Below are 16,496 nucleotides of genomic sequence, written 5' to 3'. Positions count from 1 at the left end.
TTTTCTTTCTAATTGAGCCCTTGATATCAGTTCCTCATTTTCCCCCTCCCTCTACTGCTCTCCTTCCCTCATGAACCCTTGATGAGTCATAGATGATTATTTTCATATCGCCCTTTACCCACTTTTCTGTTGTTTGTCCCCCTAGAAGGGGATTATATATTGATCCTTGTGATCAATTTCCCCTTTCTCCCCCACCTTCCCCTTATCCTCCTGGTATCTCTATACTCATTGTTGGCCCTGAGGGGTTTATCGATCCTGGATTCCTTGTGTTGAGGGGGCTCTTATCTGTAGCAGTGTGCATATTCCAGTCTAATCTTATTTGTAAGGCAGAACTGAGGTCATGATGGGGAAGGAAGCATTAAAGAAATAGAGGAAAGCTGTGTGTTTCATCAGTGCTATACTGACGGCACCATGCCTGAATCATCTCTTCCTTGTGAGCCCTCTGTGAGGGGATGGACAATTGTCCACAGATGGGCTTTGGGTCTCCACATCACATTGGGTATGATTTTGTTCTCTTTCTATGCTTTAACACATTTATAAAACTATTTGATAATGCTAAACATCTTTAACATAGTATAATAATAATTAATAATATAATAATAATAAGAAGCATTACGGTCCCCTGGAGACGCCGTGCCAAAAGCCTCAGTGGAAACAAAAGGAATGCTGCTTATCAGAAATGAGAGATAACGTCTGTGTTGCCAAAGTAACCAGAGTGTCGCATCAGAAATGTATGAGTTGACATTCACTTATCAATGTTGTAAAATGCAGGTCTTATCTCGCCTTAGAAACTTATTTTGTGGTAATGACCTCATAGATTCCGCTTTCATATGCAGGTCTCATAGTTTTTGTTTCCAGAAGAAATTAAATGAGAAAACTTGGCCAACCTGTCATTTTCTCACTTTCATGGGAAATAAATCATTGTTTTAGTCTAAAACATCATGATGTATGATAATTACTCACTCAATTTTCAGTCTCCCACCTGCACCCTGTTTTGTAATGATCCTCAAATTACAGAGTAGCTGATTGAAAAGGATCCTAAAGGCAATCTGGCTTAAAGAACAAAGTTGATGATCGATACAAGTTTGCTGAGTTAAATCCTCTACCATTGGGCATAAATCTTCCCTCCTCAATATCCCATCTAAGCCAATGGTTTAAATTGCCAGCATTAAACTGGGAAACAGCTGCTTTATGTGATCATGTTAGGTAGCTTAGCCTAGGGAATTGGGAAGTCCATTTACGCATGCCCAGGAGAGCCAGCAAGGGACAAAAGCTGGATTTTCCCGCCAGTGGGTGGAGATGGGTGTTACACCTGGAGCAGCCCACCTGGGCCAGGTGACTGCAATTCAGCCAGTGGGATCGACCTGGGGTCGTTCACCACGCCTCCCCCGGAACCCTTAAAAAGGCAGGAACCGAGAGGGAGAGGGTCTTTTGGCTTGTCTTGCTTGGTGTTCTTCGTGGGAGGAGAGAGATCCTTGCATGACCTGGGGCAGTCTCTGCCAGGCCGCATGGTCAAAGGAATCCTATGGGTGCCGCGTAACACCTGATGCTTCTTTGAACTTTCATTAAATTCACTTGGATCCCGAGCCCGGCTTCGGCATGAAATCTTTCTCGCATGGAGCCAAGGACCGAGGCTGAAATCTAGTCCCGGAGAGAGAGACCTTACAATCACTCCTCCCATGAGGAACAGCTATAGGAGTTCTTGGTGAGTGCAGAGGTTAGCCTGCTTGGCTGTTCTGCTACTTACCTAGTGCCGCTATACAGCTTCAGCACAAGCCGTGTCTGTAACTACCAGAAAGGTCTTTTCTCACAGTGCAGGAGGAGGCCAAAGCAGGTATGTCCGGCATCAGCTTTTGGGCAAGTTTTCGGCTTTGTCAGTTCTAAGTGAAGAAGATACTTGATCGGTTTTTAGGTTTTGTTCCTCTATTCTTTGGCGATTCTCAAGTGGCAGCCATCATCCCCAGTTTGTCCTTGTTTTCTGTGCCTAACCTAAATGTTTTACGCCTTGAGGTAGTTAGTTTTTTGTGCCAACCTGGCCAATAAACACAAGTGGGGTTAATTGAAGGGCGGAGGGATAAATGGCTTAGTGAGCCTTGCCTTTCTAGTTCTCTCTCTAGGTCTCTTGCTTTGTGATGGTCCGGCCAGGGTGCAGCTGCCTTAGCAATTCCCTGCTTCAGCTGGCAAGGCTCACTTCCTGCAAGACATCCTTGAGGAGAAGCCACATGGACCTACCCCCATGCAGCCCTGGGTGCTGGAGCAGTCATATGGCGACCCCTGCCAGCGCTAAGATGCTTACACATTCACTGACTCGGCTTTCCTCCTGCAATCGGCATCATTGTGTGTAGTTTGTGAGATGAAGGAGGACTTTGGATTGATGTTGGACATATGGGTTAATGGGTTAATGTTGGACTTGTGGGCTTGGGCAGCACTGGGTTGGTTAAAATCCTGCTCTTCAGAGGCAACCCTTTGGTGAGGGATGTTTTCTTGATGTGCACGTAACCTTTATATAAAACTCTCTCTTATACATGAGTTTCTGTAGATTTGTTTCTCCAAAGTACCCAGATTAACACACGTCTCAAAAATGATTAATCTAAAGCATATCTTACATAGGTAGCCTTATTAACAGAGCAATGAGAGTTCTATTCCCAAATGGGATTACATTTGAGTATAGGGCCTTAGAATTGAGAACGCAGTTTTTATGATAAAATAGTTCATTCTCTTAGCTGCTAAGCAAACATTGGGGGTTGAAGTCTACTCAGAAATCCCTGGAAAGAAAGGCCTGCAGATCCACTTTCCCCAAGCCAGCCATTGAAAACCCTACAGAGAGCCCAGTTCTGTGAAAAACAAAAGGCAGATGCATATCTTAATTGACTCCTCTGCAGCTGTGAGAAGTTCTCTTTTTCTGGACTTTTAACTTTGAAGATCTCAGCTGTGTTTTCTGTTGTCACACACAATCCGCTTTTTTCCTGCATACTTAGAGATGTTCAGTGTCTGATAGTGCTTTACCCACTTTTTTGTTTGTTTGCTTGTTTTTCTGTTTTGAATCTTAGAACTTTATAATTCCACCTCTGAGCATTGTTTGTGCTCATAGTTCATGTTTGAGCAGAACATTTTTTGGATCCTGATTCTTTGATTCCCACATATTTAGAGATGCCAAATTAATATTTATTCACATTTATATTCTAGACATATAATGGTTTTCCATAAAGCAGGTGTGCTCCTTTTAAAGAAAACTTCACTTTATCCACATGTAAAGTCTGTTCCTCACACTTGAAATGTCATCTAATTCAAGTAGCCTCCAGGCAAAGAAAATCTTTATGGTTCACTCACTCCTGTAGCAAAAGTTACAACCCTAAACGCAAAAATGTATCTTTCTGATTATATTTCTGTTCATAGCCAGTTAAAGAACACATTATATTCTCCATTTTTTAAAGAATACAGCATACTTAGAGCTTTAGTAGTCTTTGGAGATATTTCCACAATTACTTTTTACAATGTTATTTTTCTCTTAAAACACAAATGAAACAGCTGAGGTGTGTTTTAGAAGACTTTACAGTACACTCCGGTATATTCCATGGAGACAAACCATCTCCCGATTGACCATTCGCATACATATAACTTTACTTCTCTGTCTTTTTTCTATTCATATCTCTCTTACATTACACCTCTATGCCCCCCCCCCCCCAACTGCTTCAGTCCTCCTTCACTTTCAATACTTGGTGATCTTATTCTGAAACATCCCTTATTGTCCAGTGAATCCAGAAGATTCAGATAAACACTGAGAGAGGGGGGTTATTTTGAGTAATTGCACTTGAACTCCAGCATTTATGTATTCAATTATGATGCTCTTGGGTACGGTTTAATAAATTTTAACCATAGAGATGCACCTCTAACCAAATGATTCAGCCTTCCTGTCTCAGATGGATTTACAATTGGGGTGTCAGGTGGTATGCACATGGCAAGAATGTCTTGCGGGCAGATTTTTTTGTTTTGTTTTGTTTATTCCCGGCTCTTCACTAGGTCTCCTGAGAATTAAAACCTACATGCCTGGAGGATTTGGATCTTGTCTTATGGAAGTCATCACTGCAGACAAGAATAGTCCAGAAACTATGGACCAAAACAGTCTAGGCAGCAATCATTTCTAACATCTTATGATTTCAAGGCTAAATTTTGTAAGGACTAGAGGAGTTTCTTGTCTAGATTTATCAACCCCAATGGCAAGCGCAAAATTAATGTCTACAAGTACTTAAAAAAATAACTTCAGTTATTCTTAAAAGCCTCTACTTTTAATCTACAATAGGAAACAGCCTATCCAAATACATTAAGCATCTTAATAATTTTTGACAAACAGTTTGCACCCAGCAGTATTTTAAGGGTAAAAGGCTTTATACATTTGTCTTATATTAAAAGGAACTGCTGCTGTATTTACTTTGTGCATAAGATAATTACTTTGTGCACAAATAATTAAGGATGATTAAAAAAATCATTGAATACCAGCATCCTAAGACAAGAGAAACTTTATGCAGAAAAAAGGCATATTTTATTGTATTTCTATTCCTAGTTCAATTTGTGAGAATTGTCCTTAAAAAGGTACTGAAACTCATTCCTGTAAATGATATGTACATTGCCATTGTACCTTCCTCTCATCTGATTAAATAAAAAAATTCCTTGTGAACTATTTGCTTTTGATTCTTGAGTTAACAGCATTTCGAATGTTTCCTAATATGCTCCCAGATTTTACCACCCCTTTCATTCTCTTCCATTTTTTTTGGAAGCATAAAGCAATGTTTGATCATCGTAAAAATATGTCTGAATCTGTCAACCCCAGAGTGGAGTCACAAACGAAAAATGGCAAAGCAATGACTCTGGCATTTGAATAAAACACGAACAGTCAAAAAGCAAGGGTGTTTACGGCCCTCCCCCTCCCCCTGTATATCTTAGGTAACATGCTTTTAGAATTAAGGTGATTTATATGCTTTGAGTTAGCCATTCCAATGCATACGACCCCAAATAGGGTGTCAGAGACTGTCAGTCTTTATGGGAGCAGAATGCCTCCTTGGCTTTCTCCCCAGGAGTGGCTGGTAAGTTTAAACCACTGATTGTGTGGTTGGCGACTATCCAACCTTCTATCCCCAAAGCCACCCAGGACTGCCATGAATTAACCAAAGATGTTTTTAATTCTCTTGATTATATAAAAACTTCTGAATTTCGTATCCAAGAAAACGAAATTAAATTAATCTGGGGAGATAATCTGGAAAACAATTTTGTTCTCATAAATTAAACATATTTTAATATACAGATGTTAATGCAAAGCCATTTAAGAACTGGGGCACATGCTTTCAATAACATTTATAGCTATGTCGAAAAAAAAGCGAAACTTCTTCATCAACAATGTTCTTAGATTATCTAGATGTAATTCTTAGAGCTGTCATACAATATAATAATAAGCATTAATTTAGAAGTACAAGTGGATTACAAAATTAGATTAGACAGAAGATCTTCCCAAAGCCCCCTATATTAATGGGATACTATTCAAAATTTACCTTTACATTAATGGGCTAAGTCTCAAGAATGAAAGTGTTTACAATTACATGTGTATAGATGGGTAAACTATATTTTAATTTTCTCATATTCGCATATGCTAGTATTTTGTTTATATGATATTCTCACTGTCACTGATATAACTTTGCTTGCTGAAATTGAAGAGGGCTCAAAATACTTGGTGATGAAGATTACAGATGGTACCCTTCCATATGAATTTCAGCTCAATGTAAAGACTAAAATCCTCACAACTGGACCAATAAGTAACATCATGATAATGAAGATAAGATTGAAGGTGTCAAGAAATTGGTCGCGCTTGGATTCACAATGAATGCTCATAGAAACAGCAGTCAAACGATCAAAATATACATTGCCTTAGGTAAATATGATGCACAAGACCTCTTTAGAATATTGAAAGGCAATGATATTGCTTTTGAGGCCTAAAGTGTGCGTGATCCAAGCCATGGTATTTCCCATTGCCTCATCTGCATGCAAGACTTGGACACTGAATAAGGAAGACTGAAGAAGAATCAATGCATTTGGATCACGGTGTTGGAAAAGAAAATGCCACGCACTGTTTAAAGGACAAACCAATCTGTCTCGGTTGAAGTAAGGGCAGAGTGCTCCTTAGAGGAAAGGAAGACAAGACTTCATCTTACATACTTTGGACATATTATCAGGAGAGACCCGTCCCTGAAGAAGGAATCATGTTTGGTACAGTCCAGCGAAAAAGAGGAGGGCCTTCAATGATATGGATCGACACCATGGCTCCAACAGTGGGCTCAGGCAGGCACAGTCGCAGCCACAGGCACAATGGTTTAGATAGCACAGGAGCATGCAGTGTTTCCTTCTGGTTGCTATGATTGAAGGGTTAACACTATGGCACCTAACAAGAACATTTAGTCGGATAAATGAGGACCGTGTCGCAAAAACGCGTGGATGACCGTAATCTAGATTGTGCTTCGTTCTGAGCTGATGCAGTGCAGGGAACACTGCGGTTGGATTGACCAGTAGAAAGAGGCTGGTCTTGGGCAACTCGTCAAAGCTACTATTTATTGCCCCAATGGTATTTGGAAGATCACACTAACAAACTATCATAGTAAGATCAATGCCCATAGCTATATACATTTAGTGTGGTTTGCTTACCAAAAAGAAAGAGGTCACCTTCATTTCTATTCCAGAAAAATCACAGAGCAAAAGTTGAGAGAAACATTCTTTAACATTTATCCCCCAATTGCAACAAAGGACTGGAAAGCATGACTAACGTCGTAAGCTCATAAGGCTTAGCTGCCCCCAAACACCCCCTCTCCACCTATCACACAGAAATATCTCTGTTTGGTTTGATTGTCCCATGAAATGTGGAGAAGCCACATTAATATGACAAAATCGGGCAGGTGACTCTCCCTGCACTTGAACAACACTCACATATGTTTAAGAGGAAAAGAACATGAGAACACTTCTCATGAGCCATCCTAGTCCTTCTCAAAACAATAACAAATGACTCTCCTAGACTGTCTTATTAGCAGCAGCATGAATTAAACAACAGGAATGCTTGTTCAAACTGTTTTTTTCCTGATAAGAAACACTGCATTTTAAAAAGCAACCTATATTTTAATATTTAATACCTCAGCATATCTAGATCTCCAAAAGTAGCAATCTATTTAAGAAAGAAGTGCACTTCTTGTAATGTTAAAAGCATTTCTGGCATTTTGTATTATCTGCTTTTTAATGACTATTTTCCTAACATTAAAAATGAATTAATCTTTTTCTCCCTCAGTACTGTGTTGAAAATAGTACAAGAGTTCGACTAGTAACTTATCCCTTGAAAAAGCCATAGAGTCAGTGAGTTTCCTGCTTTTGCATATTGGGTTTAAAAGCAAATTCCCTCCTTGTGCATCCAACTCCCAGCTTATCACCTTTTACAGGATTCCTCAGACAGAGATTCTCTTAATTCTGATTGAATTGGATAGGGGAGAGAATTGAACTACAAATAAACATGATTAAGATTCTGTGTATATACTTTCGTTCAGCAAAAAAAAATTTGGCTTTTATTATATACTTTAAAAGAGAAAGTGCTTTAAGCAATTTGATCTGAGTAACTTGGAGGGGTCTATAAGAAATGTAAATAATTATCTTATTAATTCTCTAAAAGTACATCAGATTACATTAAGAAAAGGTAGTAATGCATTTGGATCACAACACATATCAATCAACAGACTGTAGATACTCGATATAAGTGGACCTGAATATCAGCTGAGGAATCTAATTTTATCACAAAACGGAATTAAAAATGTGCTAAAAAAAACTCGGCTTATACACGAGTATATGCGGTATGTTTCCAAAATGTTGATTTAAATCACGGAAGGCATAACAACATCACCATCATGGAACATGGTTGTAAAAATTGAAAAGTTCCAGATTTGGGTGAGATGGGAGTAAGCACACTCCTTCCTGTGTCTCTCTCTCACTGGATGCAGTGATAAGAAACCTGGACACAAGGCAAGGAGCAGATATTTGAACTTTCTGAAAAGTTAACAGTTATAAGCAGACCAGAAAAGAAAACCCGAACTTGAAATACCCCAAACCAATGGTGAGTTTACGTTTTCCTTTCGTTCTACTGAGTAGACATTGACTCCATGGCAGTGAGTGAGTAATGAGTGAGTGAGAAGTGAGCAGTGAGTGAGGATTTCAAAATGGCTGACCTGATCTATTATTTTGTTTTGTTTTGTTTTCTGTCTACCTTCCCACCATCTGGTCCTAAATGCAGGTGCAGTTTCAGAAGTGTAGGCAAAGAAAGGTCAAGGCAGTCTTAGTGTTTTGTGAGAAGTAAAAAGAGACACCTTAGGAAACTGGACATTTCTGGGAAACTCATGGAGAGAGTGAGAACTGGGAAAGTGACCTCATAAAGGTTTTAATGAATACCTAGGCTTCCCTTTAATTACACATGTGTGACTCTGCTTACCTCTAACTCCCTATGAGTGAATCTGCTTACCTCTAACTACACATGTGTGACTCTGCTTACCTCTAACTCCCTATGAGTGAATCTGCTTACCTCTAACTCCCTATGAGTGAATCTGCTTACCTCTAACTCCCTATGAGTGAATCTGCTTACCTCTAACTCCCTATGAGTGAATCTGCTTACCTCTAACTCCCTATGAGTGAATCTGCTTACCTCTAACTACACATGTGTGACTCTGCTTACCTCTAACTCCCTATGAGTGAATCTGCTTACCTCCAACTCCCTATGAGTGAATCTGCTTACCTCTAACTCCCTATGAGTGAATCTGCTTACCTCTAACTCCCTATGAGTGAATCTGCTTACCTCTAACTACACATGTGTGACTCTGCTTACCTCTAACTACACATGTGTGACTCTGCTTACCTCCAACTCCCTATGAGTGAATCTGCTTACCTCTAACTACACATGTGTGACTCTGCTTACCTCTAACTACACATGTGTGGATCTGATCCTATTCTCCATACAAAAACATTGACAACTGAGTAACATTAACATATAGGGCCTAGAATGTCTACTGCATGATACGTGTGCTGGCCAAATCTAACTGGCGCTACAAAGACTTTAAAACTGAACTGATGGTAGAAATGGATCTTGTGGCCTAAACCAACCCAGGTTAACTGACCATGCAAAAAATATATATATGAAGCTTCCGAATGTTGCTGGAAAAATTTAGCTATATTTTTATTCCATTTCCCTCAAAACTTATGAAGCAGCTTTGTGTGCTGGGGTGTATAACATTTCCATATGATGTAAATTAGATGTTGTATGTAAAACTTTCAGGATAAAATACAAAATTACTCAGCATATGAAGAAGAAAATAATAATTGTACAGAAAAATGTAAAAATTATGATAGTATATACAGATAAGGGATTAATTCAACCTGAGGATATAATAATCCTATTTGTGTATGAGTGAAAAACAGTGATAAATACATGAAGCCAAAATGGATAACACTCAAAAGAGGGAAAGACAAATGTACAAACAGAGTTGAAAACTCTTATATTCCATTCACAAGAATAGAACTGGTAGTCAGACAATCAATAAGGATAAAGGAGTGAAAAATGCCATCAATCAACTCAATGTAATTGATTATATATATGTATATGTATATGTATATGTATATATATATATGTATATGTATATGTATATATATATATATATATTTATATAATGTCACCCCAGCCAGCAACAGATGGATACATATTGCACCCGAGAGCCTCTGGAGTAGTCACAAAGGCATGTAATATCAGAGAACAGTGTTTCCCAAAGGGCCCACACTGCCCCTCTGGGCCACTGACACCATGGGGTAGGGGTGGGGGTGACTACCTACACCCTATCCTGGATTGTAGGATGCAACACAAATGTTTCTGATTGCCAGGTAGGCAATGATTTTTTTTTCTTTTTGAAAATTGGGTGGTAGATGAAATAAGTTATGGAATATAAGTCCTAGGAGATCATAGGGCAAATAGTAATAAATTTAAAATAATAAAAAGCATTTTAGCTGAAAAAAATTAATTAAACAAGAAATAATTGACCTAAAAATCACAGGCCATCCTTCCAAAAGGGTTTGGATATTCGCAATACACCTCTACCTAACCCGTAGGACAAAGAGTCTCAAGGGATACTAAAAAATATTTTGAATGGATTGCATATGAAAATAGAATATGTAAAAGCTTATAAAATGTAGCTCAAGTGTATGAGAAAATTCATTGCAGTAACTATTGATATTCAAGAAGGCAAAAAAGGTCACCGAATTTGCACATTAACTAACCAGCAAAAGAAAAGCAACATAAGCCCAAAGCAAACAGAGAAAAGCAAACCAAAGAAATCAGTGGAATTGAAACAGGAAAGCAACAGAGAAAATACCAATAAACCGAAAGGCTTATTTTTTTAAAATACCAATAAAATTGATAGCTCTTTGGTAAGACAAGCTAGCAGACATAAGTTAATGGTATCAGGAGTAAAAGAGGAAATAACACTACAGAATCCACAAACTTAACAAGAGCCTAGAATTGCTAAAACAATTTGGATAAAAGGAACACGCTTGGATGAATTAGCATAAAGCTAAAATAGTCAAAATGGTATGAAATTGATTATGTAATATACTTATCGATCAACGTAACAAAGTAGAGACACCCAAAATAAATTGACCCAATATGAGCGCTGGATTTTGGACAAAAGGTGAAAAACGATTCCAAGGAGAATATATCATCTTTTCAGTAAACGGTGTTGGAGGGGTTGAGCATCCCATTGGCAGAAGGGGAGATGAAACAGTTATAGAGACTTCACATGATCAATGGAATTCAATCCAAAGTTACTCATAGGTTTAAATGCACAACTATGGTGGAGAACACTTCTGCTACCGGGCACTATATAAAGGTAGGAAACCCCAAGTCTAGTTCCTGAAAGAACAATCAACAAGCTTTCCTTCAAAAAATTTTACAACTTCTGTTTGACAATAAGCATTCCTGACAGAATCCAAAGGCAAGCTGCAGACTTGCAAAATAGTGACCTAGTTCCACATCTTGACTGTGATGGTGATTATATGAAACTAAATGCGCTGGCCTCCTGGTAGCACCGGGACAGAATTCTCTTCTTTCATGTGTGAAACCAGGTTTGACTCCTGGCTAATATATCTGACATGTAACCACCAGTCAGCTAGGAATAAAGGCTCATATTGTGCCACATTACTTAATGGGTTTTGATAGACCTTCCAGATTAAGAATCAAATGAAAACCAGGCCTGGAAATATATTTCCAACAATCAATTTATGATATATTATTGATCACAACGGTGCAAGCCTCAACAGACTGTAGGAGAGTGCACACCCGAGCAGCATTTCATTCCAAGGTACCTGGTGTCATCATGAGCCAGAGACATTCACTCGCAGGCAACAGTAACAATCATAGATGTGCAGCATCTTGTCCATTTGTATGATGGCTAATTGAAATGCCAGCTTGGCTAGGCTGTAGTGCCCGTGCTTGGTCAAACTAGTCTAGTGTTGTTAAGATGGGGTTACAGGTGATTAAATCAGCAGACCTCGGGCAAAACAGCTTGCTTGGCATCATGAGGAGCCTTCAACTAATCTATTAAAAGTGTTAAGCACAACAAAGGCGCACCCCTAAAATGCTTGCAGACAACACTGCATTATAGTCACTGCTATTAAGTCAATTCTGAATCACACGGACTGAATCATGTAGACTACGGTAGAAGCGCCCCAGTGGGTTTGTGAGACTAATTCTTTTTAGGAGTAGCCTTGTTTTTTGTTTTTTTTTTAGGGGAGAGCGCAAACGCAGTCCCCCACTACCACAAATTATGCAGTCGAGTTTCCCACATTTGGGGAAATCGCAGGGGTCAGCACATCCGGAGTGCAATGGATAAGCCTCGCCCTGGGAAAACCACCTTCGTGATCATGGTATCTCCCCTGCCAGGTAAGTATATTTGTTTGTTTTTAGAAATTCTCATTTCTCTAGAATACTTTAGGAAGCCTTGTTCTCCCAAGGAGCTTCCAACTGCTGACCTTAGGCCACCATAATGCCAACATTGCCATCATTGACACCATAATATAACCATTAAGTCACCACAATGGTTCTGGGTTTTCCAGAAGCTCTGAATTCTTCACTATTTTGTCACCTGATTTAGGGATGTTGAACTTGTCCCAAATTAATAACTACTGACTTCAATTTTAATTCACAGTGACCTAAACATGTGACTCAATTCCTAGAAGTAAATCAGTCACTCTGTCTGTCTGCCTTCTCTATTTGTCTGTCTTCCTGACTATCTATGTATGTATGTAGACACATAACATCCGTGTGAGTGCATGCTTGTATGTGTGTTCGTGTGAGTCGATTCCTACTCAGAGTGACCTTATTAGAGTTTTGGAAAGTGTACATTTTTATGGGAGCTGACAGTCTCATCTTTTATCCTAAAGAACAGCTTATATATAATCATCTGTTCTTTCTCTAAGGCCTCCTGAGAGAGTAGTATGCAGTCAGACACACAAATTGCTTTCACTATATATTTATTTAAATGAAATAAAGTAAGGCAATGTGCAATTAAATAAAAGTTCTGAATTTCAAGTTCTCTTAGGACCATAACTTCCAATACTATAAATTATTGTATTTTCTACAATATCTGATATCAAGCTGCCTTCTGTAAACCCACTGTTATTTTTCTGAGATAATTTTTAAAATGCTCTTATGGATGTTTGACCTTTGATTATGATCCACAGCTGCATTTTTGGATATGTGTGATGATTAAATATTTACAACCTTGTTTTTAAAATGTACATGAAAATGTTTTCTTCTTGTAAAAAATAAAACAAAAGAAGTCCCTTTGAATTACCCTGATGAGTAACACGTGATGAGAAACACAGCCAGATTGAACCGTAGAATTAATTCTAAAAACTATGCCCTATGAGAAAAATGAAAAAACAGGTTCTATTTAGTGTCATTTAAAAGGAAATACTGAAGCAGCGAAGCGTTATTTTGGCTCCTTGGACAATTTATAAAAATAAACCCAAACATTTATTTCCATGTAAACTAATGAAACGACCCTATCCTTATACAGTATCGCATATACTCGTGTATAAGCCAAGATTTTCAGCACATTCTTAATGCAGTTTTTGTGGGAAAATTAGGTGCCTCAGCTGATATTCAGGTCAGCTTATATTTGAGTATATATGGTAATTAGAAATGTCCTCAGTTTACTTTATATTTTAATGGTTCCGTTAGTTTAAATCATTGTTGTTTTTCCATTGACCTGCATATCATCTATGCTTTTCTCTAGAATTATTTACATTCCTTGCTGTTATTCATTGTAACTCATTTGAATGTGAACAGCACTCTATATATCTAAAAAATGTACAGTGATGTGAATGAGAAGCTAATTAACTCTTAAAAATAAAAAAGAAAAATCATATTTCTTTCAAAATCCAGTCCCAACTCAGAATTATAATATTCTTCTTTATTACAGTAAGATATATAAGCTAATTAAATCTTCATGCTCTATGGGAATGTTGTACCACAAGGAATTTGGAACTAGTTTTGACTAAACAAATGCCCTTGAAATGACTCTCCTATGGTGTTCAGGGTAAATGGAAGAAATAGCTGATCTTGAGGCAAGGGAGCTAACCTAACCATTATTTTTAAATCCAATTTCCCAATCCCGTCATGTAATTTTACTGGGCATTAAAAGTAGAGACTACTTACTGAAGATCATTGTCACAGCAGTGGAAATATTTCTAAGTTTATGCGACACAACGCACCTCAAGTGTTTCTTGGCCCAACGCAACCTTCAGGCGCACAAGGTTATCACAGGCCACCATGACATATGTCAGTCGATTATGGAGTTACAGAGTATCAGTCACAGCTTGCTGGTAAGAGAAGCACGGGGAGATCCTAGGAAACCATCTTCAGAGTTGCTCAGGTGCAAAGAGAGAAGACATATCAAGTAGGTATAGGAGTCAGGTTACAAGTTTCCTTCCCTGTGGAAGTCCTTATTGACAATCCCAAAGCCATAGCTTCAAGGGTCATGAGATATGGCATTGATAAGTCACCAGACTCTGGGGAGCGCCAAAGCTATGGCAGCAATGTCAGATTAATTTACAATGCATTGATAATCCCCAATAGTCAACATTCAATTTGCCAATCAGGGGTCATTTCAGAAGTGATGTGGTTTGGTAACCCATAGTTGGTATAATAACCTCATAATGTTTATCCCATGATCAACGAATATTGTTAAGTAAAGGTTAAATTCTCATACAAAAACAAAAGCAAACACATTTACTTTGTTAACCCTTGTTTTAAATATATATATACATATATATAATGTGCTTAAGAGTTTATGAATAAATTAGGGAGCTACAGCTTAAATTAACAGAAAAATGTTCTAGACTTGGGTTTGGAAAATATAGATTTGAATTCTGACTCTGCACCTTGCTAACTGTACAGTATTTGGAAAACTACTATACATCTTTGACTTCGATTGATTTATCATCAAAATGAAGGGAACAATTGCTTACATAATTTAATTTGTGGATAACACCATATGGTCTGAAGCCCATTAACTAGTAGCCAAAGATATTAAAAAACACAGTTGTAATGATGAGACAATGAGCTTAATGTTAGAGCTACGATAGTATTTTGTTATCACAATGACCATCACACAATAATTGTAATATTTCTCTCACCTTGAGGTTTGACCTTCTCAAGGTGAGACTGTTTATTTTTCTCTCCTTCATCTTCCCAGTACTCCTCTGTGGAGTTCTTTACTAGAGTATGTGAACAGGGACAATGTACAACACTGTAAAATTCCTCCACTGGACACTCCTGGGTGCTCATGAAATTCTCGTTAAGTAAACCATCACAGTCATCGAACAGAACTAATGGGAAATTAAATTGGTGTTCATACCTGAATCCTAATTTTTCTTTCTGATTTAATTTTTCTAAAACATGACTAATATTGATGGCCATAACTCCTGGACTCGTGAATATTGACTGAATAACAGGCATGATACAAATACAGAAATCTAACTCTGAGAGGTTAGAGACAGTTTGTAGCCTCCCATAGAGCTTACATAGCAGTTGAGGAGGTGAAAAAAAAACAATAAAGAAAAGCATTACTGTGTTTTTTCTGTGATGGAAATTAAAGACTGAATCAGAATACCTACAAAAAACACTTTGCTAAGGGTAGGAACGGACTTTCTAAGGAGATGATATTATACTTAAGCAGAAGATGAAGAGATTTATTGAGGCAAAAAACAGTGATGGGGGGGAGTTCAGGAAAAGGCTCTGAGTCTAGATTGGGGGCAGGCATAGAGGGGTTGGGGGAGTACTTGGTATTTGATAATTACTAGAAGAGCGAGCATCCTTTGAATTATGAACTCTCCGTTTATTAGCAGAGAAAAAAATGTTTGATCGTTTACTTACAAGGATTTCAAAAGGTGTTCCAAAATGTAGTTCAGTTCAGGTTAATAAGAACTCTTGCCATTCAAGTCCTAGTATAACCTCTATTTCAACCAACAATGCTCAACACTGATACGGGTGGACCGCCAAAATTTACTAATGAGATGTTGACACTAAACTCTGCTAAAGCACAACCGCCAAAAAACCAGCCACAATCCTAAATGTACCTGCAGTCTCAGCAGCACAAAGTCTTTTATTTGAACAGTTCTGGTCATTGGAGCGCACAATTGGATCTTCGCTATTCAAAAGAGTCTTTGAATCTACCTGGTCTTCTGGTGTACCCAAAGAGTGGTGGTAATAGCCATCAGAGTAAACTTGGATCTTTGCCTAATCCCCTTCTCCTCCTCAGGGCAACACCAAAGCTGAGGTTACCTAATGAAGCAGTGCCACCCCATGTGTGTTATCAAGGGTTTGCCACAAATAACTAGACAAGCTACACCGAATGTGATGGCTAGATGTGAAATGTCCAACATACTATTGAGGTGGAAGTACATTGTGGTTTTGGTTGGTACCCTGAAATGGGAGCACAATTTGTTCGGCTTCAAAGGCTGGCCTGATTATTAAATAAAATTACTCAGGCCCAAGCGGCCCTATGTCAGGATGACTTCGGAAGTGTGTTTAGCAGCATTTGAAAACCTTAGGAGGCAAATAGCTAGAAAGTGGAGCAAAGGCAGGCCCAGGGTGGGCAAAGAAAAGGGAAGAACAAAGGTGAAATGCAGACTCTGCCTGGCCAGCGCACCACACGGTGGGTTGTTGTGTTCTCTCCCGCCGGGATCTTTCCCTTTTGAGATACACAGTAGGTTTGATTATTTCCTGTTGGCACCAGGCGAATTTATTACATTAGGTGACCTCTTTGCTGTGATGGTTTTCGTCCAGGAGTTCTTGTGCTCTTTCATTTATCTGCACTGAGCACTTCCTTTTCGGTTCTTTTCCCTTAGTGTTTATACAACTTAAGTGGCTGGGTGATTTT

At 38.5% G+C, this 16,496-nt stretch overlaps 1 protein-coding gene and 1 non-coding gene across 2 annotated transcripts in view; both read right to left on the bottom strand.

Moving 5' to 3' along the window:
- The window catches only part of GPC6 (glypican 6), a 1,382,124-nt gene that overhangs the window by 1,112,329 nt on the left and 253,299 nt on the right, over nucleotides 1-16,496 (bottom strand). The gene's annotated exons all lie outside the window — the stretch shown is intronic.
- LOC142461743 (U1 spliceosomal RNA) lies at nucleotides 11,837-12,000 on the bottom strand. The gene has a single exon (XR_012786942.1). It is a non-coding gene; the product is annotated as a U1 spliceosomal RNA (small nuclear RNA).

Source organism: Tenrec ecaudatus, chromosome 11 (genome assembly GCF_050624435.1).
Source record: "Tenrec ecaudatus isolate mTenEca1 chromosome 11, mTenEca1.hap1, whole genome shotgun sequence".
Lineage (NCBI taxonomy): Eukaryota > Metazoa > Chordata > Mammalia > Afrosoricida > Tenrecidae > Tenrec > Tenrec ecaudatus.
The sequence above is the reverse complement of the archived record's forward strand: the minus strand, read 5'-3'. Positions and strand labels throughout refer to the sequence as shown.